This window comes from Corvus cornix, chromosome 17 (assembly GCF_000738735.6).
Source record: "Corvus cornix cornix isolate S_Up_H32 chromosome 17, ASM73873v5, whole genome shotgun sequence".
Lineage (NCBI taxonomy): Eukaryota > Metazoa > Chordata > Aves > Passeriformes > Corvidae > Corvus > Corvus cornix.
The window spans coordinates 1,915,192-1,935,928 of NC_046346.1; the positions used below are offsets into that span (position 1 = coordinate 1,915,192).

At 48.3% G+C, this 20,737-nt stretch overlaps 1 protein-coding gene across 9 annotated transcripts in view; it reads right to left on the minus strand.

Annotated features, from left to right (window-relative positions):
• The window catches only part of LOC104688508 (DAB2 interacting protein), a 163,888-nt gene that overhangs the window by 55,884 nt on the left and 87,267 nt on the right, over positions 1-20,737 (minus strand). The window contains exon 1 of one of the 9 annotated variants that reach the window (XM_039561600.1): positions 14,067-14,265. The exons of the other annotated variants lie outside the window; for them this stretch is intronic. The gene's annotated coding sequence lies outside the window, so the exon portion shown is untranslated. Of the gene's footprint in view, positions 1-14,066; positions 14,266-20,737 lie in introns of those variants that run through there. 9 annotated transcript variants of the gene reach the window in all.

Sequence of the window (20,737 nt, forward strand, 5' to 3'; positions counted from 1 at the left end):
AGAGAACAGGAATGTGACCCAGCGGAACAGCCTTGGCTTGCAAATGGCTCATGGACAAAGCTTGCTCTCTCTCCCTTGCTTCTCACTATTGCCAAGCAGTGCCTCACTCCCTTTATTCTGGCAAGTGGCTTAGGTAAAATGTACAAGAATTTATCTCCATGGATAGAATTTTAGAGGAGAAAATGGTGCTGGGTGACCAGCTAGAGTTCAGCAAGGTGCTGGAGCAAAGTCCTGCAAGGCTATTGTGGATGGCAGAACACCCAGCCCAGGACTGCAGGATGCTGCAATACCTGTGCCACACTTTGAAGGAATTTTAATTATAAATAGGAATAATAGGCATGGCCCAGATCCTCACTCCCTGCCTGGTGTCTTCCCCACACTTTGAAAAAAAGCCACTAAAATCAGAGATGTTCAGCTCCTCATTACAAGACTGCTAAAAACTCCAGCTCCTTTAGTAATTACTATAAAATACTTTCAGGCAGTTTTTAAAGGCATTAGTGAGATAAAATGAAGAAAAGAAATACTGCTGTTAAAGGTATGTTAACCATTCGCCTTATCATCCAGCCACTTTATTTTAATGAGGTTTGTTTTACTTCTGGTATTTACTTTGTCACACAGTGCAAGTCTCTGAGTATTTCTGGGTGAGATAAATGACTTTGGAGCAGGTGGGGCTGGCAGTGCTGTGGGCTGGTGGATGCCAGCCAGGCTGGGCACGCTGGAAATGCAGTTGTCACTCATGCCCTGTGTCACAGTGGGCAGGCAAAGGCTCTGCTTCCATCCCAGCACAGCTTGGAGGGCTGCAGATCAGAGTGTTCGGAGAAAGCCTCACGCCGATCCCGCGCATGGGAACGCAGCTACAGGAGCTTTAGATATGGTGGTATTAAATATGCAACAATCATTCCCCAACATCAGAGTAATAAACATCACTGCTCCATCTGATCTGGAATCAGCAAGCATGCTTCTCACATTCACAGGGAGAGACAAAATGCTAAATTATTTATGCTTTGACGATGAACAAATATAGAGAAATAAGTGAGTTTGGTACAATGCAGCAGAGCAGATTCAGGGCAGGTTATTGTACGTCCTTCAATCAAAACAGACTCTCTCATTACTCTAAACAATTGTTTCTCCTCCAAAAAAAGTGGGTTAAGGAAGTCTAATTAAGGGATAAGCTGAATAATTTTGGGTAAGTTTTTTTAGATCTGACTACCCAGGTACAACCATCGCCCCTCTCAATCCCTGAGTGTTAACTGGGATACAGCACCAGCCACAGCAATTCCACAGGAACACAGGGGCTGACTGACTTCCCAGGACATGGGTTTTCATTGTACCTGCTCAGGTCTCTCTCTGTTTTATTCAACCCTGCCCTGCCCAACCAGAAGGCTGGAAACATCAGCATGTTAATGAACCCATTTATGATCATTAGAGCTATTAACCAAGGAGGGCTGTGAAGTTTCGGGGCTGTTGTGCAAACCTGGGGAGCTCAGAACCCACCATGGTCTCTCCCTCATTCCCAGCCCCTCACTCCCTCCACGGGAAGCAGAGGAGTTCTCTGAATGTGGAGTGAATGGCTGCGCTGAGGCTCAGCCCTGCCACAGACAGATTTTAAATGTCCCAGGAAGCTCTGTAATTAAATGAATGAAAGGAGGATACTCCAGAGTGGCACAGACACCTTCCTATTTTCCATATAAATGCAGGATCACTATTACACCTTCCACTGCCCTGAGACCTGCGGCCAGAATTAGCTGATGTTTGCCGTGCCCCACTGACATTTCAAGCTTGGCAGGAATAAAAATCCAGAGAAAGTGGCGGAACTGCAGGAGGAATGACAAGAATTCTGGGACAGGAATGCCCTCAGAGCCTGATTTTCAGCAGCCACATCAAGCCCTCTGCTACCCACATGTGTGTGCATGTGATAGGGAAGGGGATGAGATGGGAAAGAGGGGATGAGAGCTGTCCTTCAATTTCTCAACTGTTTCTTAACTTAAATCCTTCATTCTGAGCATAAGTACTAAATCAGGCTCAAGGAAGGAAAAACTTAATTAATCAGAGGTAGCCAAGTTCAAAGTGCGCCTGGGGTCGGCTTTATTACTCTCCTTCACTTTGGAGGTACAGGGTTTATGGATAATCCCTGTCTGCTGCAGAATGACAACTATGTGGTGCTGAGTATTATTTCCTGGCAGTAACTAAATTTGAAGGTCTCCTTTCCTTCCACTCATCTTTTTAAAGTTTAATATTGTCACTGAAATATAACCAAGGGCCATATATAGCACAAGAGTTTAAAATACCATGCCCAGCCTGGTGACACCTGGTTCCAGCTCCACTCGTACCTTGCAGACTCCCCTCACCAAGGCTTTTGATCCTGTGAAACTGGGAATTCCTGGACATGAGCAAGGGCTGCGTGGTGCCCTGAGGTAACAGGCCAAGCAAGCCTTCTATATGCTTACTGAGTACCTCCATATCCATAACTCTGCTGCTTCAATCCAGGGAACTATATCATCATAAAAACCACTTGATTATCTCCATAACAAACACTTCATTTTCTCCATGGATAGAATCACTCAGGAATTTAACCAATACCAACAGCCATCCATTACCTGATTAAACACCAGCAGTGATAACACCATCAAAAGCAGAATCAGGTGTTTGTGGAGCACCCCGTTAGCAGAACCAGTCTGCAGAGCTGCCCACACACTCTGCACCAGCCCACGGACTGAGGGATCTGATCCCTTCCACTGAGCTGCCTCGTGTTCCCTGCCCACAGTGCTGGCAGCGAGCAGCCAGACATTTCCCTTGGGTATGGAACAGCCCCAGTTCCTGTGTTTGGAGCAGGGGCACAGGGGTTCTGCGCCCAGCAGCCCATTCCCCCATCAGGGAAGGAGGATGCTTGCACAGCACACTCAGAACTGTTCTTTTCCTTATTCCCAACCAGCTGGCAGCAGGCTGTGGGAGTTATTTCTTCAGACCTGCATATGTTTGGTTATGGATCATCCATTCAGATTTGCAGTGTTTTGTCCAGGCTGAATGCTGGTGCAGCAGCCAGGCTGGGAATGTCCATGGGATTCAGCTGAGTCTCAGTTCAAGAGGAGTGCAGGGATGTCACCTGCTGGGTCACACCCAGCTCAATGCTGGAGTGTTGTGACACTCACCTGGTCCAGTCTGCAGGGAAGGGCTCAGCGACACGAGGACTGTACCCACTCCAGAGTGAGTATGAGAGGCACAAGAGCTGTTCAAACTGCAGGGCAGCACGGGGGAAACAAGAGGCTCAAACTGGCTGTGAATAGATTCAAACTTGGAAATCAGGAGAGAGCTTTTAACCATGAGAGAAGTGAAATCCGAAATTAGCTTTCCAGAAGGAGGGAGAACAGGGAACAAAACCTCAGTGATGTCAAGATGGAGAAAATATAGTTATGAAGGATATTCAAAAACATGGTCATTGGGAACAGAACAGGTCTGGATGTGCTGAACAAAAGGATCCCTTCTGGTCACATGGAAAACGTCCTGGCTGCCCTAAGAGCCTAAAGACTTCTTTGGCATGTGGAGATGCACAGCCAGTTCTTGGATACCCTTCCTGAGGTCTGGTGAAGGAGGGCAAGTGTGGGCAGAGGTGCCCAGCCCAGCTGCTCCCAGCTCCCCAGCAGCCCCCGCATGGGGCACGGACCAGGATGTTCCAGGGGGCTGCGGTCATTCCCTCTGAGGCTCCACCAGCTCCCGCCTGTCCCACAAACATGAATGTTCATACTGGACAGAGAGCCCCATTCCCATCAGCCCCACCAGGAACAGTGGGATGGAGGGAGCTGGCTGGGCCCTGGCCAGGACTGGGCAGGTGCAGGAGCTCCCCAAGGGCTCCCTCAGTGCCCTGAGGTGGGATCTGTGCCAGAGACCAGCAACTTCCAGGGAAGCATTTGTTGGGCTTGGGATGGGGAGTTCTGCCCCATGCCTAAATAGTAAAGCCAGCATTTAGTTCCTTCATCTCCACACGAAGTATCTCATTTCAATTTAATTTCACAGTTGTAATGGATTTTTCAAAAATATTCAAGAACATATTTACTTTCCAACATCTTATTTCCTTTCACATTTGAAAAAACTTTCTATCTAATCCCTCAAGTCATCCTACAGTCTGAATAATTTCAGGTTTTTAATCAATAGCTGTCAGACTTGTCAAATTACTTTAGGGACCACAAAGCAATTTTTAAACATTCATAAACCCTCGTAGAACAGTTAAGTGCACTGAATTTTAAAAGAAAGAGGAACTGAATAACACTGATCAAATAGGATTATATTCTGGCAAATTATAAATTAGGTTTTTTATGAATCTTCTCACAGCTACTTATCTAGTGTCAGGCTTCTTCTGCTGCAGGAAGAAGTGACTGTTCACCTCTAGAGAAAGAAGCCTTTTCTCTCCTGCCTCCAAGCCTCCTTAGCAGGAGCAGGGTGCAACGCCTTTTATGTTGTCCTTTTTAAAAGCAACATCATTACCCAGCCAGCTACCCCAGGGTTCTCTCCATCATCCTACTGCCTGGGCCAGAGATGGCCAAGCTGCTGCTCTGAAGCTCTGCAAACGCATCTTGGCTCCTGGCATCCTTCCCAACACAGTCTTTGCTTCCCAGTGTGCTTCTGGCATGTGCATCTGTCTGACATGTCAGTCTAGAAATGAAGGTCGCCAAAAGTTCTCAATTTATAGGACATCTGTACCAAACCACAGCTTGAACCTTTTATGAGGCTGATTTTCCATATTGCATTAAGTCAAACTCTGAGGTGACTGTGGGAGCCTGTGCTGCTGTTGCCTGTTCTGTGCTTGTTCTGGGAGGAGAGATCAGGAACATCTGAAGAAGTCAAACATATTTCTCCAGAAATGACTACACACCACAGTCCCACGTCACCATCGCAGCGGCTTTCTTAAATTTGAGGGATGTGGCCTGAATGGGGAGGAAAAAAGGGAGCTTCATAGCTACACTGAGAATGCTGGAAGTCTTCCAGGAAAAAGTACAGCTCAGATCAAAGAGGAGCTGAAGGATGGTGAGAAGAAAGGAACATTTGGTGAGAAGAAAGGAACGCTTGGCTGCCCACGTTTGGCTGGCCACATGCAAACGAACAAGCCTGAACCCTCCGTCCTCCTCCTTCCAGCCGAAGTGACTCCTCTGCTGCCTCAGAACCTCCTCAGACACACCTGCCCTGCTCCTGTCCCCGTGGGAGGCTGTGTCCCTCTGTGACAGCAGCCCTGTTTCAGTGGGACGAGCTGGTCACCAGCTCAGAGCCCGGGAGCCCTGTCTGTGGCACTGGATCCACCACGACACCAGGGACATTCCCGTCCCTTGGCTGCTGACCACAGGACGGGGCAGGACGGTGTTTTCCTGGGGAATAGCTGTCGACAAGAGGGATCACTGCTCAGGTAGGGCTGTGGGAGCAGGACACAGGCAGGACATGGGGGGAGGCCGAGGTGCTGGGGACTCGCACACTCTGCTGCTGCTTCTCATCCAGTACAGAGAGAGCTCAGAACCGGGGCCCGGGGCTCCAAAGCCCCCCTCTGGAATGCTTTACCTTATCCTGTGCCTTGTTTCAGCACTGTTTCTCTGCCCTTTCCCAGTGCTCCTCACGCACAGATTTGTGGCTGGTCAGCACTGTCAGCCCTGCTCCCATCCCCCTGCAGCCTAGTGAGCATTAAACACACACCCAGCTCCCTGCATCTGCTGCAGATGCCCTTTGCCAGAGATGTGCAATTTTCCCTGCAAAGCCCCTAAATACCAAACAATGGCTGCTTTTAACCTCCACACTGGTTTCTGGTTTCCAGAAGGACTCTTGCTGTTGCCATCTCCATCAGCTCAGCACTGACAGCAACACAGGAGCCCTGTCCTTCCGTGGTGTTGCTGCAGCCACCCGCCTGCAGCTGCTGCCGCCTGCCCAGGCACAACTGCCCCAGAGCTGGATATCAGCAGACACAGATTTTTGATATCCAGCTGACCTAGTTTTGACAATGGTTCGATGTCTAAACCATTGCTCTGGGAGCTGAACAGGTCCCAGCTTTGGGAAGCCTCATTCCTGGAGCCCAGGTGGCCAACATCTGCCCCAGCTGCTTCCTCAGCCTTCAGCCGGGGCCTGGAGCTCATTAACACCAACAGCTCCGAGGAGCTGGGAAAAGGGACTGGAGGAACTGCTTGCGAGCTCAATTCAGCCACAAATGTGGGATGTCTGACTGATTCACAGTTGCTCTTTTTTGTAGTTCAAGCTGAAGATGCAAAAATTTTTCTCAATGAGAACATCTCGGCAAGTTCTGAGGTTTTTGAGGCTTGCTTTGCTTTTCTTAGCAAGGTGCTTAGTGGGTCTGACAAGCTTGACATCACAGACATCAAAAATGTGTTATTCTCATTCAGTTTTCTCTATATTTAGCTTCTTTCCCTGTAGTTAGTTTGTTTCCCTGTATTTAGCTTGTTTTCCTGTATTTAGCTTACTGCTGTTTGCCCAGTGAAGCACAAAACCAAACACACCTCATTGTTAGCACTGTGCTAACACACAGCAGCTCAGACAAACACATGTGCAATTACAGGTATTGTATGTGTCAGGCTAGAACAATTTGATCTTGAGACCTAAAAAACCAGTAGAGAATGATAAATATAAATAAACAGGAGAAGGACACTGAGCAGATGAGTTCAGTGTAAATGATGGCGCAAACTTTTCCTTTCAGCTGAAATGATTAATCCCCCTGAATAACACTTGATAAGGATTCAAGCATGTCATCACTTTCCATTAATAATAATAATAATAATAATAATAATAATAATACCAAAGTACTCTTTGTTGTGAGATAACCTGACTGGGGATTTGTTAAAGAACATTTAATTACAGGGCTACTTCATTAAATGTAAAAATTGAACTGAAGACAAGAGGCTTTGATTTGTGGAGGAAAAAGTAACAGGGAAAAAGAGGCACTTACAGGATCGAAAAGGAGATAAACACCCTAAAAGAAGCACTGAAGAACAAATTCTCATGTTCAGAGAGAGAAACCTGCCTGGGACCCCCAGGACAAAAAGCTGAGAGAAGCCAACTGAACAAAATACAACCAGAAAAGGGAGAAAAGCTCCAGAAATGGAGTAAGAAAGTTGGAACAATTACTTCAAAAATGAATTTTAAGTTGGCTACAGCATCCTCACTCTGTTTCACCATCAGCTGGGTGCACTTCCTTTCCCACAGGGCAATCCAGAGGCAGCAGGGAGGGGAGGCAGGAGCTGTTCTTGCCACCACCCTGGTGTCCTGGTTCCCCCACCACTCCCAGGTCTGCCCTCCTGCACCCTCACTGCAGCTCCTGGAGAGTGTTTGTTTTCCAACAGCTTGTCCTTATCTGTATTTGTGGAAGCATTTCACAAACTCCATCAGTGCCTCAGGGAGCTGTGCCATGGTCTAAATGGACTGGGAGCTGGGAATGACTCAGGAACTGGCTGGAATGGTTCAGATCCTACATGTGGAGTGGTGGGAGCTGATCCAAAGTGGGTGGGAAGAGAAAAATGATCAAACAGAAAAGCTTGGATCTTCTGAATACATTGGGTTTCTCTTAAGCCAGGCTGTATCTTCTCTTTCCAGAACATCCCCCTCACACCTGCCAATGCTTAACTTTTAAAATAGTTGGTGCTGCTTCCAAAATGTGTCTGCAACACTTCCAAAAGAGATAGTTTCCCTAATAAGAAAAATAAAGTCCTTCCTGAAAGAATGCTATCATTAATAACCCCTTGCTGTCATGCTGGTCTCCTGTTACCCCTAAAATCCCTGAGAGCCATTCAGTCTGTACCTGCTGGCTCGAGGCGCCTCTTGGAGCCCAGCTGTGGGACTGGGACTAAATGGACTCCCCACCCAGCTGGGCTGCTGCGAGCACTGGTGTTAATAGACAGAAACGCCCCCTGCTTTCAGAGCCTGAGTGCCTTTCACAGCTGAGTAACTCCAGTCACCAGCCAGGCCACAGCTGCGTCGGGAGAGAAGATGGAGAAAACGCCGCGCGCCTCCGGAAAGTTTCATGCTTGTCATCGTCTGTAACAGGATGCTCTGAACACAGGGTGGCTGCCAATACAGAAAAATTAAGACCCATTTTTAAACTCCACTGAAATGCCCAATGCTGCAAGAAGGTTTCCAGGCAGAAAAGTGGAGGAAATGCCACATAAAGTGGTAAAATATGTGGACAGTCCTGCCGAGGAGAGCATTCCAGCATGGCATGTGAGAGGTACTGGGACAGGGCTTGGAAGTCCCAACACCACCTGAGTTATCCTGTATTACACTTCATTCCTCTCACAGAAACAATAAACCTGGTTTAGGAATACAGTTCCACAGAAATACTGGGAGATCTGGCCTTAATACATGGGTTTATAATTAACACCAACTTTAGTGTCTATGTGAGCAAAGAGGTCTCTGGGGTCCTTGGTCAGGGAACAATTCTGTTTGAGGCCTGGATTGATGGTGTGGTACAGCTGTGCAGAGGGGACTCAGAGCTCCAAGAGTTTGGTTCCAAAGCACTTTAAGGGGATCTTCCCACAGCACAGAGGGCACTCACAGGGCTCCTGGTGATCCATGAGGCTGCCAGGACAGGGTAGGGACTGGAGTATCTTTTCCAACCAGCTCCTGGCTAAGCAGGAGGAAGAAGCAGAGATGGAAAATACCCTGAGGTTATAAGATGGTATTTTAAAAAAAAAAAAGTTCAATTGAGAGATTATTCCTGGGATTTGACTTGCTGCCATTCCCATTGGCATTTCTGGGAAGTTTTCTTTTTACAAACAAAATATATTTTAAAGTTAAATGTCTCGCTTCTAGGTTTTCTGGTGCAACCCGGTGAAGAACACTGCATAGTATCTTTGTAGAAAATAAAGCTCAATTATCTAATAGGCCTTGGATCTGTGCTGCAATTGTAGCAACAGGGTGAGCGCCCCAAGCAACAGGAACTGTGCAAATACAGAAAGTGAACAAAGCCCACAGAGATTCACCGTTTCAAACAAAAACTGCTCCAGTCATCCAGTCCCTCAGTTCTGCCATCTGTGAAATGGAATATGGTCTGCAGCTGCTGCCTTGAAGAGAGCCTAGAATCAGACAATGCCAGAATGGTTTTGGTTGGAAGGGACCTTAAAGCTCAACCAGTGCCACCCCTGCCATGGGCAGGGACACCTCCCACTATCTCAGGGTGCTCCAAGCCCCGTCCAACCTGGCCTTGGGCACTGCCAGGGATCCAGGGGCAGCCACAGCTGCTCTGGGCACCCTGTGCCAGGGCCTCACCACCTTCACAGGGAGAGATTTCTTCTGTGTTTCACTTTGAGCCAATTACTCCTTATCCTGTGACTACCCTTCCCGATAAAGAGTCCCTCTCTGATGTTAGGAGGACTTATACAAGAGTAATTAGAAAATATTACCTCTTTGTGTTAGATGTTACTGTTCCAAGAGCCTTTTCCTGTAAGCTGCTGGGAGGCCCGGCTGGCTTTGTGGCCTTTGGCAAGATTCTTCTCTGTCCTTTCACTCCTGTTGCCAGCCCAGTATCCCAGAACAAGCTCCATCTAACCTGGGATCCTGCCTCCAGCAGGAAGGCAATCTTGTTAACAAAGAGAAAATACAGTTCCTGACCCTTCAAGGCAGGCAGGCAGAGCCCTGAAACTTTTGATTTATTCTTCTTGCTGATGTTGGTTGCTTAGCTACAAATATTCTCAATGCTCATAAAAGCCTCTCTCCATTAGTCCTCACCGCAAGGTTTTAAGTCCAGCCACAGTTTATTTTTCTTGAAACCTAGGTGATGAAATTTCATGTTGCTGTTCCATCTGAGACGGAGAATGCCCTGTTCCCTGTCCAGAGCTCGACAACTGCCGTTAGCACGAGCAGGAGCAGTGGAGATGTCACCCTCCAGCACTGAAGATGGGCAACAGAGCTCAGCTCTGGTGTAAGAGCACTCTTAAAAAAGGAAACAGGGAAAAAAAAAGTAAGAGCCAAGCCTGATGAACCAAACCGAGCCTGCAGCTCAACCAGAGCTGCTGGCAGCTCATCCCGTGGAGCTCGTCCGAGGCAATGCCTTGAAACCTGACGGGTCTGCTCAGCATCTGCTCACAGGGGACGTGCGGAGCCCGAGGCTCCCGGGGTAAACCATCCGTGGGCAAATCAGGCTGGATGGGATCAGCTGGTACAAGTCTGGCATAACAAGGGCAAAACATCCCCAATCCCCCACAGAGCTCCCTCTCCCCAGCCCCTGACGTGTGTCCCTGCGGAGCGTGTGGCTGCCACCAACAGCTCTCCCGGGCTGCTGGAAGGTGGGAGCATTCCTTAACCTGAGGAGCACCAACTCCATCTCCCACCCTGCACTGCCTCTGTGTGAGGGACAGGAAAAGGCCATCAACAGGTGATATGAGTCACTGGGAAATTATGGTCTGGTCTCAGGCAGGGAGAAGTAAAATTACTGTGAAAACAATCACCTCGCGGAGCTGCCCGGCAGAGAACAAAGGAAGCGGGTCCGGGTAGGAACCCAGGGACAATGGTGGCACCAGCTGTGGGGACAGGGCAGGCAAGAGAATTCAAAAGTGGGCTTTTTCCTGCCTGCTGAAATTAGAGAACAATGAGCAAAACCTCTGTGGTAGGAAAGGGAAGCAGCTTAGCAGGAACACACAGCTTTGGCACCCAAGTGCTTCTAGTAGACCAGCAGTACCCAGCTCCTCCCAGCCCAAACTGGAATTCTGTGATCCTAAAATTACTGGACAGGAAGGAACAGACAAGCACAGAGAACTGTGAGGGGTGTCACATTCTGATGACTAAAAGCTGGAACACTTGAACAGTGAAAAGCACCTTTTGGGCTCATGGTGCCTTGTGTTCGGTGAGCAGGTAACAGAGGAACGCGCTGGGAGTCAAGGGCCTCCTTATCAAACTAATTTTTTAACGAGCAACCTTGCAACGATGCCAAGAGAGAGCAGAAAGCTCCCAGTCAGCACTGCACTGCAATCAGCGATTAATTTGTTGCCCGATGCTTTACTTGCTGCCCATGACAGAGCTCATAAATCCTCATTTTTATTGATGTCCTGGCCGAGGGGCCACGCTGGAGAAGGCTGGCTTGTGCTGCAGGTGTCCTGGGCAATCACCTTGCAGGATATGACAAACTGCTTATAGGCTTTGGTAAAGCCTTTTAATCATTTTATCAGTCTAATTCTTGTTTTTATTGTCTTTGCTGTAAATTTATGGCAGCAGCTCAATTTGCATCCTGCTCTTTCTGGGAAATGGAGTGTGAGACCCTCCCATGGCAGCAGGGCAGAGGCTGTCACCTCTCAGTGCCACAGCACCAGCAAAAGTGCTACCAGCAAGGTCCCAGACAGGCCCAAGGAAACTGGGGCTGTTCTCCCCTCCCATTCCTGGGTGCTGGTGTTACCATAGTGGAAGGGATGACATGAAGAAAAACTGCCTGTTTAAAAAAAGACAGACATTTCCTATATGGTGAAGAGGTGGAAGAAGGAACCAGTGCTGGGGGAAGGGAGACTCTACTGGAACAAGTTTTCAGCCATCAATGTCTGCTGGACAAGTCTTTAAAAGTATTAAAGTCTGGGTCTTAACAAGCCTTAAAATCTGGGTCTCCAGCACCTAAAACTGTGTCTGAACTGAAAAGTGCCTTTACATGTTGGTTTGCCAGGTGATACAACTCCAGGTTCTTTGAATGTCTCCTCTCAACACAAGTGACAATTGTATCTTATTAAACCTGTCATCAAATTGCAGGTCTCTGAAACGGTGCAAGTCAAAGAGAAGCAAAGCAGGGGGGTGTTTCTGTACAATACCCAGCGGAGCTGAGGAAGCCTTTTACATAAGAAAGGTGTTATTTCTGCCACTTTGAGCAGAAGGAAACTCAGGGAATTACTGAGTGCTTTCTCATCCCACTCACTATCTTCCCAGCTTCCCCAGTGCACTCCCTGGGGCCAGGACAGCCTGGCAAGGGGCTGTGACAGAGCACCAGGCATGGGGCTGTGGCTCGGGCTGGGGCAAGTGGAGCTCCACGCGCAGGGGTCACTGCAGGCAACGGAGACGTCTCCTGAGGAACTGCGGCTCCCCTTCGTCTCCAGCTCTGCCCTTCCACCCGCTCTGCTTGCATCTCCCTGTGCCAATATTGGCACTAACAAGGCCACAGGAGGCAGCTCAGCCTCACCAGTCTCTGCTATCTCCACAAGCCCCACGGCAGCTCTCTTCTCCCGGGCTCCAGTCCTGCCCAGGGACACTTCCCACTAATTGCTGTGCAGTGGGAAGGAGGATGGTGCCAGGAGGTGCAAACAATCTGGAAGGTCACACGTGCTGCTGGCTGGGCCTCTCCAAAGATCACCCAGACCCAACCCCGCTTCCTCAGTGCTGCTCAAAAGAACTGAACTCATGGCTGGGAATCAAGAGAAAGCATGGAGAGTCCTATCAGCTTACCTCTGAGCATTAACACAACCATTAATTACCATTTGCTCATCAAGCTACATCTTAATGAGAACCAATAGAGATGGGGCCATGACCTTTCCTCCCTCCCTGCACACTCCTTTCCTTAAACCCGTCCTCCAAGCCTGGTCCTGCCTGGGGCAGATGCTCAGTGTCACTGCTGGGACAACTCATCAGCTGTGACCAGCTCACAAATCTGAATGAGGCTTAATGCAAGAATTCCCTGCTTTCATTCTATGTACGTGTTCCTAGTTGTAGGGATCACAGAATCCCAGAATGGTTTGGGTTGGAAGGGACCTTATAGTTCATGTGGTTCCAACCCCCTGCCACGGGCAGGGAACCTTCCACTAGACCAGGCTGCTCATATTATTATAAATACGCTTTGTTTTCAAGCTGTGCTGTGATTATTATTTGCTGCATTTATTGGCCAGTGCATGGCTATGAGGGCTAAGAGGGGTTCTGCTGCAGTTTAAGGTATTGCAAGTGATACTGGCCACCCTGCAACTTTTGGGAAAAAGGAGATGGGAGGGAAGAAAATTGTCTGAAGCCTAATGAGGACGCAAGCACTCTCCAGATTTTAATTTGAAATACTTTCTTTCTTTTCAACCATATCCTTTTCTGCTGGGCTCTGCAAAGAGCAGAGCTGGACAATCCTACGGGAAGCTGGGAGAGACTAACAATAGAGGAGGAGTGGAGAGGGGAGTGGAACCAGCCTGGCTCCTTGTGCTCAAAATGAAACAGATAAAGAAACAAATTGCATAAAGGATGACTAACAAAGACAGCTTTAAAAATCATTTCAGGGTTAATCTTCTCAGGTTCACAGCAGGGACAGCAGGAAAGGACATTCGGTTTCACACATTACGTAAGTTTTAGTCCATCTCCCTTTCAAGTTCTCCGGCTGCTCCTACCACGTATCCAGACACCCACATCCCCGGGACTGCCTGCAAACACCCCGACCGCCAGGCACGGCCACTTCCTTCTTTACAATCACGCAGATCTTTTACAACGGCTTTGAAAAATCTGTGAATTCTGCCTGGCCCCTCCGCACGCTCCGCTCCCCGTGGGTGCGAGGGAATTGCTTGCCTGTGATCCGTGCTCCCAATCCACCGGATCCCTTCTGCAAGAGCATGAGGGCCCAGAGCAAACACCTCTCCAGCAAACCATGTCACCATTTGATTCCTGCATCCTCCTCTCTCCCCACCAGTGCCAGAGGGAGCGCCGGACGCTGCGTTCCTTGGCGGGTGATGGAATACAGAGCTTGGCTCCAGGCGCAGCTGCCCCGACCCCCACAGGCTGATTCCACAGGAAACAGCACAAACATCTGCACCACCGAACTGCCGGACAGACCTCGGCAGAGCTCTGCTCCAGCAATCCAACCGCTGGAAATCCGGCACACTGCAAGCTGCCGTAGCCCCAGCAGTCCCACTAGCTGAAACAACGTGCTGGAAAATCTGTTTTCTCCATATCTGCTCCCTGTCCCTTTTGAAAATGCAGTATATCAATTCAAAAGATTGTAAAGGTCCAGCTTTTCCAATCTGGATCATCCACTTCCAGAGGAAGCTCATAAAGGTGCAGGGAATATTTTGTCATTGCAGTGCCATTGCACTTTGGCAGATCCTGGTGAACCACCGAAGAGAAAGGTAAGTGGAAAACTACCAGGCACTTACCCAAGCCTCCACGGGACAGAGAAATAAGATCAGGACAGAAAAATAAGATCAGGACAGAAAAGCAATGCTGAAGTCCCCGGGAAAGTCAGCTGCTCCGGGAGCAGGGCGAGTCCATCCCCCCAGCTGCCCTCCCTCGGCCGGCTCTGCCTGGTTTGGATTCAGCTGCTCTGGAACCGCTCGCAGACTCCCGGACTGCGAGACTTCCTCTGCAGCTGATAGTGGGGTTATGAAAGTAAACTGACTATTGCCCTTTGTGGGGGAGGAGGGGGCTGGGAAGCTCAGCCCCTTCCCTTCCTTTGTAATTCAAACCCTTCCTCGAGGCTCAGTGTTTTGGAGGAGAGGCATCTGCTCCCAGCCCCTTCCCTGCTGCCGAGGAGCTCACACCGGTCCTGGCGGTGAGCCAGGCTTGCGAACTGCACTCGGAGTTTACATGACAAAGCAGCTCATTCCTAATTAAACTTCATCCAGCATTTTTCTGTCTCATACATAATTAGTGCAGAACAACAAACCTAGAGGTAAGAAGGGAGAGTTCGAGCACGGGCTGCTCTGTCTGCACCTCTGATTCATGTTAAGATTTCCTCTTTATTTATGCAGTAACTATCTCGCATCACTTCCAAAACATTCCGTATCCACCATCCCCGCTGGGGACACTTGGCCGAAGGTTGGGCAGTGCTGGGAGGATGGATGGGAGGAGGGATGGGAGGAGGGATGAGAGGAGGGATGGGAAAAGGGATGGGAGCAAGGATGGGAGAAGGGATGCTGGTTGTGCCAGAGGAGTGCACATTCCCGAACCCTCCCTGAGACACGACGCTGCTCCCAAAGCCTGTCAGTGCAGTGTCAACATCTTTCCATAGGCAACTGCATCAGGATCGGCCAGCTCTGCTCTTTATTACTTCCTGAAGGCAGTTAATCTTTAAAGCTCAAACTATAACTGCTGTCAGCTTAGCTCGCAGCCTCCTTCTATTGGTATTTACAAGTCACATTTTAAATTGCGAAGAAGTCCAGGCGTACGGGAGTTTGTCCACAAACCAGACAGACAGGAATTAAAGCACATTTTCCTCAAATCTGCTTGAAATCTAAACTTTTATTATTAGCCATCCCCAGTGCGATAATAAACTCTAGTCCCTGACAGGAACATATGGATCTCATCTCCACTGTATTCCAATATTACAATAATCCACAGTGACCTAGTAAACAGGCTCAATCCAAAAGATTTCACTTCAGCTAGCCAATGAGAAAGTTCTGGGGTATGACAGAAATAAAAGGAAAATAACCCTGAATATTTTGTTTAATTTCCCACAACTCCTTACGACTCCCCCTCTCCTGACACACATCCTCCCCGAGGCAGAGGTTCTCACTCATTTCTGATGGCAGATGTTTAGATTTGCTGCTCTGGTGATGGCCACAAACAGTGGGGGATGGCCAGATTATCCATCTCAGCTGTCTGCACCATTCCCTGAGTGAACAAGAAAGGGAACCCAGAGCATCTGCCATGAACCAGTGCTCCAGGAGAGCCCTGAGCAAGGACTTGCTGCTCCTCAGGACACATTTTTATTGACAGAAGCAAGTGGAAAGGTGGAATTCCAAAGGCGTTCTGTTCTCTCCTGCGTCTCTGCTCAGGGCCCAACCTTATGCCAACAGCTCACCAGAGACTTGTGAATAATCCCAATAATGTACTTCACTATCGCCCCAAAGCAAACACCATCCCGCTAATCTCCCCGGGGCCTTTGCTCAGCTGGCTCGCGGGACACGCGGGCACGCACTGCCTTCGCTCGGAACCACTTTGTACCTGAACTCAGGTGTTCTCACATCGGAAACCCTGCTGCATCCACGCCTAAGAGGCAAGAACAGAACAGGTTTGCAATCCCTGTGATGAAATGCGTTTGGTGTCTGCAGGCCAGATGCCAACCTAAGTCCAGTGGTGGTGTTCCCTCTGACTTAGCAGGAGCAGGATCTGACCCCAAAGCAGCTGTGATGGGATAACTGCAAGCCTCCCATTTCCTGGGATCGCCTCCTTGCTCACACCAAGGGTGGATTGGCTCTACTGTCAGCCTGGCACTCAGGGCTCACCTTAACTCTCGGCCTTAGGGCACCACTGGTAGGTAAATACTAAATGGCACAATAAAAACATGGACAGTGTAAGTAAGACTGGTAAAAGAGTTCAGCTAAACAAACAAACAAAAAAAGCCCAAATATGTGTTTGTATTGTTCTAAGACACAAGGAGCTTGTTTTTCTTCTAATTACACTGGTTCAAAGTAATTATTCTCATTTATCCTCCATGTACATGAGCACATCAAAATAGGAATTGACCCAGCATCAAATATTCCCTGTTTTAGGAATTATTCCAGCTGCTCATAACACGGAAGGTCCACAAGAGCCTGGGAGAATGTATCCACACGCAGGCTTATCTCTTCATTTCAGACCATTCATCATTCCTTGCCTGGAAGCAACAGTTAATTTACAATAACTCAATGTCAAGATGGCAGTTTAAATCCTCTTGAGGATTGCCTCAGGAGAAGATTTTGTCCCAGTTCTTCTGCAGCTACTGTAGAGTCAGCCTCTTTTGAAGTCACTCAGCTTTAGAACGTGATAGAAATAAAGAGTGAAGATCTGTTGGTGCCCATCCCAACCCAAGGAAGGATCAGCTCTCCAGAGCCTTCTCTTGGGATTTCAATAGGGACAGAAATTAGAGTCAGAACGTTTTGGATTGGAAGGGACCTTAAAGATCATCCATTTCCATCTCCCCTGCCATGGGCAGGGACACCTCCCACTAGACAGAAAGGAAGAATATGGCCAGCCAGAAAACCCTGGATGGCATGGAGATGATTTCCTAGGGTGTCTCATTTTCTCTGGACATAGATTTAAACAACTCTTGTACAAAGTAGGAGATACTTCCAACTTAGAGTGGAGGACAAGGATCAGAGCCAACACCAACAGACTGGACCTTTCTGAAAAGGCCACATCACAACCAGATCTGTTCCCCAAACCTCCCAAACAGCAATCCCAACAAAATCCCTGGGAAGAACCCTCAGAGCAGAGCAGAGTTTCCACACCCCCTTCTCCCCTTTTCTGTCTCTTACATTTACTTGGATTCAGCTTTATCTCTTCATTTTAAGGACTCTCTCACCACATTTTACTGGCGTTGATGGCCCTTTTACCAAGGACAATCTGCATCGAACATTTTGGAAAGCAATGATTTAAGAAGCTGCAGGTAGCACGGCAGAGTGGCTGACGAGCCATCTCTGGAAATCAGAAGGTGTTTAAAGAGGGTGTTTACAAGCAGAACGCTGCTAAAAGTCTGCCTTGGTTGCAGATAACAAGGCTGAGACAATGACAGATTTCCTTCCCCTGGCAGCCAAGAGCAGCTCCCCGTGATTGCCTTGCCGTGTTTATCCAGGATGCTGGGAGAGAGCAGGCACCAAATATGCAATTAATTGGCAGTTTGCAAGAGCATATTGCCTAAAGATAAACAGAGTGGGTGATCGTGTCGTATGGAAAACGGCTGAGTGCTGCAGATGTAGCATTGACCCAGTTTAAAAAAAAAGAAGTTTTTTTTGTTCTCTTGGAAAATAAATGTATTGAAATGAATACTTTTTTCTTTTTCATGGTCCCTCTGGCCGTTGAATATTTTGTGTACGTAAGCCATTCTAGGTTCTTTCTTAATCTGGAAGTACATAGTAAATTATGAATTAGCTGAGAAGTTTTCCTGCTGACATCAGAGGAGCAGGGGGCACATTGTGACACAGTGTTAATGGCCTTTACTCTTCACCGAGGGTGTTTTGCAAGCAGGAGAAGGCACAACTGCTGGATTTAACTGGGAATCAGGTGATGTGGAAAGGAACAAAACTGCTCAGGACGGGGGATGTGGAGATCAGGTCTAGAGGGAGGAATGGTTTTTCACAGAATCACGGAATCACAGAATGATTTGGGGTGGAAGGGACACCTTCCACTATTCCAGGTTGCTCCGAGCCCTGTCCAACCTGGCCTTGAACACTTCCAAGGATGGGGCAGCCACAGCTTCAGGGAGGAACTGGACCAGGATCAGGGGCTTGGCAAATGGAGAGTGCTGTGAGTGGGAGGAACATGCTCCAGTTGCCAAATACAGATATTGTCAGACAAAAAGGCACAAAGATGACATGAAACCCAAAGTGAGGGAAGGAAAAGAATGATACAGGAGAGGACTGAATGCTACTGAGGAGCTCAGGATAGGATATACACTGTGGAAAATACGCTGAGGCTGGAAAGGGAAGGGGAAAAGCAACCTGAATGTGATGCTGGTTAAGCTGGGAAGCTGGAGAGACATAAGAAGGGATATCTGTGACATGATCAGGGCAGCAGCACAAACCTGTGGATCAAGTGCGAGGCACAAATGCTAAAGAGACGAGCTCTCACTTTCAGGAGACAGAATTCATTAGTAGGAAAGTCCTCGATGTAGAATTTCAGACTTAATGTTCTGCAGCTCCCGTGCACAGCAATAGCAGGCAACGAAAATCAGCGCCCTCACAGGACAAAAGGACACTCTCCCCTCTCATTTTTTATATTCAGTGCTATAAAACTCAAGCCCAAAGCATGTGACAGAACTCTCACTTCATTTTACTGCTACCACACTGACCTTTCCAGCACTGATCAGATCCAACAGGAAAACAAGTCACAACCTGGCAACTTCTTTGCAGGGACAATGCACCGAGATCATATCTGGCCTGACCAACGTGACACACCAAAAATGCCTTTACAGGAATTCCTGATCCCATGGAGAGATTGTTACAGCAGGCTTTGACTTGTTGTTTTGCTGGATCCTCTCCCTGTGCCCTCGGCCCAGGCTGTGAATGGAGTGGACAGGGTACACTGCAGACTCCACAGGTGAAGATGTTCCTTCTTCTACACCGAGGTGATTCCAGGTGAATTCTTCATGCAGGACTCAGTCCAGATTTCCTTTGAATTCCCCCAAAGGCCAGGCCTCAAGGAGGAATTGGAACACCAACACAGCAGCTTGGTGTTTCAGAAGCATAGCAAAAATTCAGCAGCTTTTTAAAAAATCTTTTTCTTTTAGATCAAAGTTTCTGTATTTGGGTACCTAAAATTAGCTAGCAAAATAAGTGACATTTTATTCAGAGATGCAAAATTTCCATTGATTTTAATGGATTCAGCATCCCAGAAAACTAGGCCACTTATTTATGTACCTACATAAGCATTTGAATCCCTAACTTGAAGGAGCCAAGTTTGTAAATGATGACCTTATGTTTTAAAAATCATGAGACAACTCTGCATGCATCAGTCTGTTATTCCCTTTATTTCTGTCAGCAAGGCTCATTCAGAGGTAGATTTAAGCTGTAAAATGTGCCTTTAAAGTTTCCTGCAATAAGGTCTCTTCTATTTAGCAAAACACTTAGGCACAGCTTAATGTCTTCCCGAAGAGAAGCACATGAGGGAATCGAGGCTAACAGCTTCCTCACCGCCCTCCTTGAGATGAGGAATGAATCTCTGTCTCCCCACAGAAAATTGCTGATCCTGATGGGAATGGCTCAGCAGCCTTGAAGACTCTTTCTGCCTCATCACTTTACCCTAGGAACAGACTAACATTGCCCAGTACTTGGGTCTGCAACGCACAGCAAGGTAACAACACTGAAAAAACACTCCACAGGTGTTCCAGGCCAGGCTGGACGGGGCCTGGAGCAGCCTGGGACAGTGGAAGGTGTCCCTGCCCATGGCAGGAGGTGGCACTGGATGGGCTTTAAGGTTCCTTCCAACCCAAAGCATTCTGTGATTCCAGGATTCTGCAGGGACATGTGTTTCGTGCAGGGCCAGGGTGGAGGGAGGGAAAGGGGCAGCAAGAAGCAGCAAGACCCCAAGCAAGAGGTGTTCCTGGGGAGAGCAGGTGTAAAGCAGTGAGGCACCAACCCTTTGCTGATGCAAACCCTCAACCCCTTCCTTATCTTGTAACTTATCTCTTTTAATCCTGTGCCACTGAATGCCCCTCAGTAAACTGCCATGTGGCTGCTAAAGGAAAGAGCTGTATAATTTACCCCCGATTGTTTCAAACACTTGGCAGGAAACAATAGATAAAAACTGACAGGACTTTCACAGTTAACAATGCAACCTAATGAAGTGAAATACTGCTCAGAGAAATATTGTGACAGGTATCCATGGATTCAAATAAAGGAAAAGACGTGGTCGGGTAGATTGGGCTCTGCAGTCCCTCAGCCCTGACTGTGAAGTCACCAGATCTTCCTTCCCTCTGTCTGCTCTTGTGTCGGGCTGGTTTGGTTACACAGCACTGAATGCAAGTTTGTCAAAGCAGGGAAGTTAAAAAATTTCCCAGAGAGGAGCTAAAATGAGTTGAGCTCCATTCTGCCACATTTCCACATTCCTGCAGCTGTTTCCTGCAGGAGTTCACCACTGGAATGCCACGGACCATGAGAGGGGAGCAACGGGGGAAAGCCCTGGACTTGGACAGACACAGAAGCAGGACTGAGGTGCCAGCAGGAGCGTTTGTGTGCCGGTGATCACAGGGACAGCACCACAGGAGCTGGGCTCGGGGGCTCCTGCCCGGCTCACTCCTGAAGGCACTGGCAGGATATCGAACCTCGGGAGGAAGAGTTACTGCCACTGCAGAGAGCCACAGGCACTTTCTATTTGCCTTTATCTTACAAATTGCAGCTCAGAGCCTGAA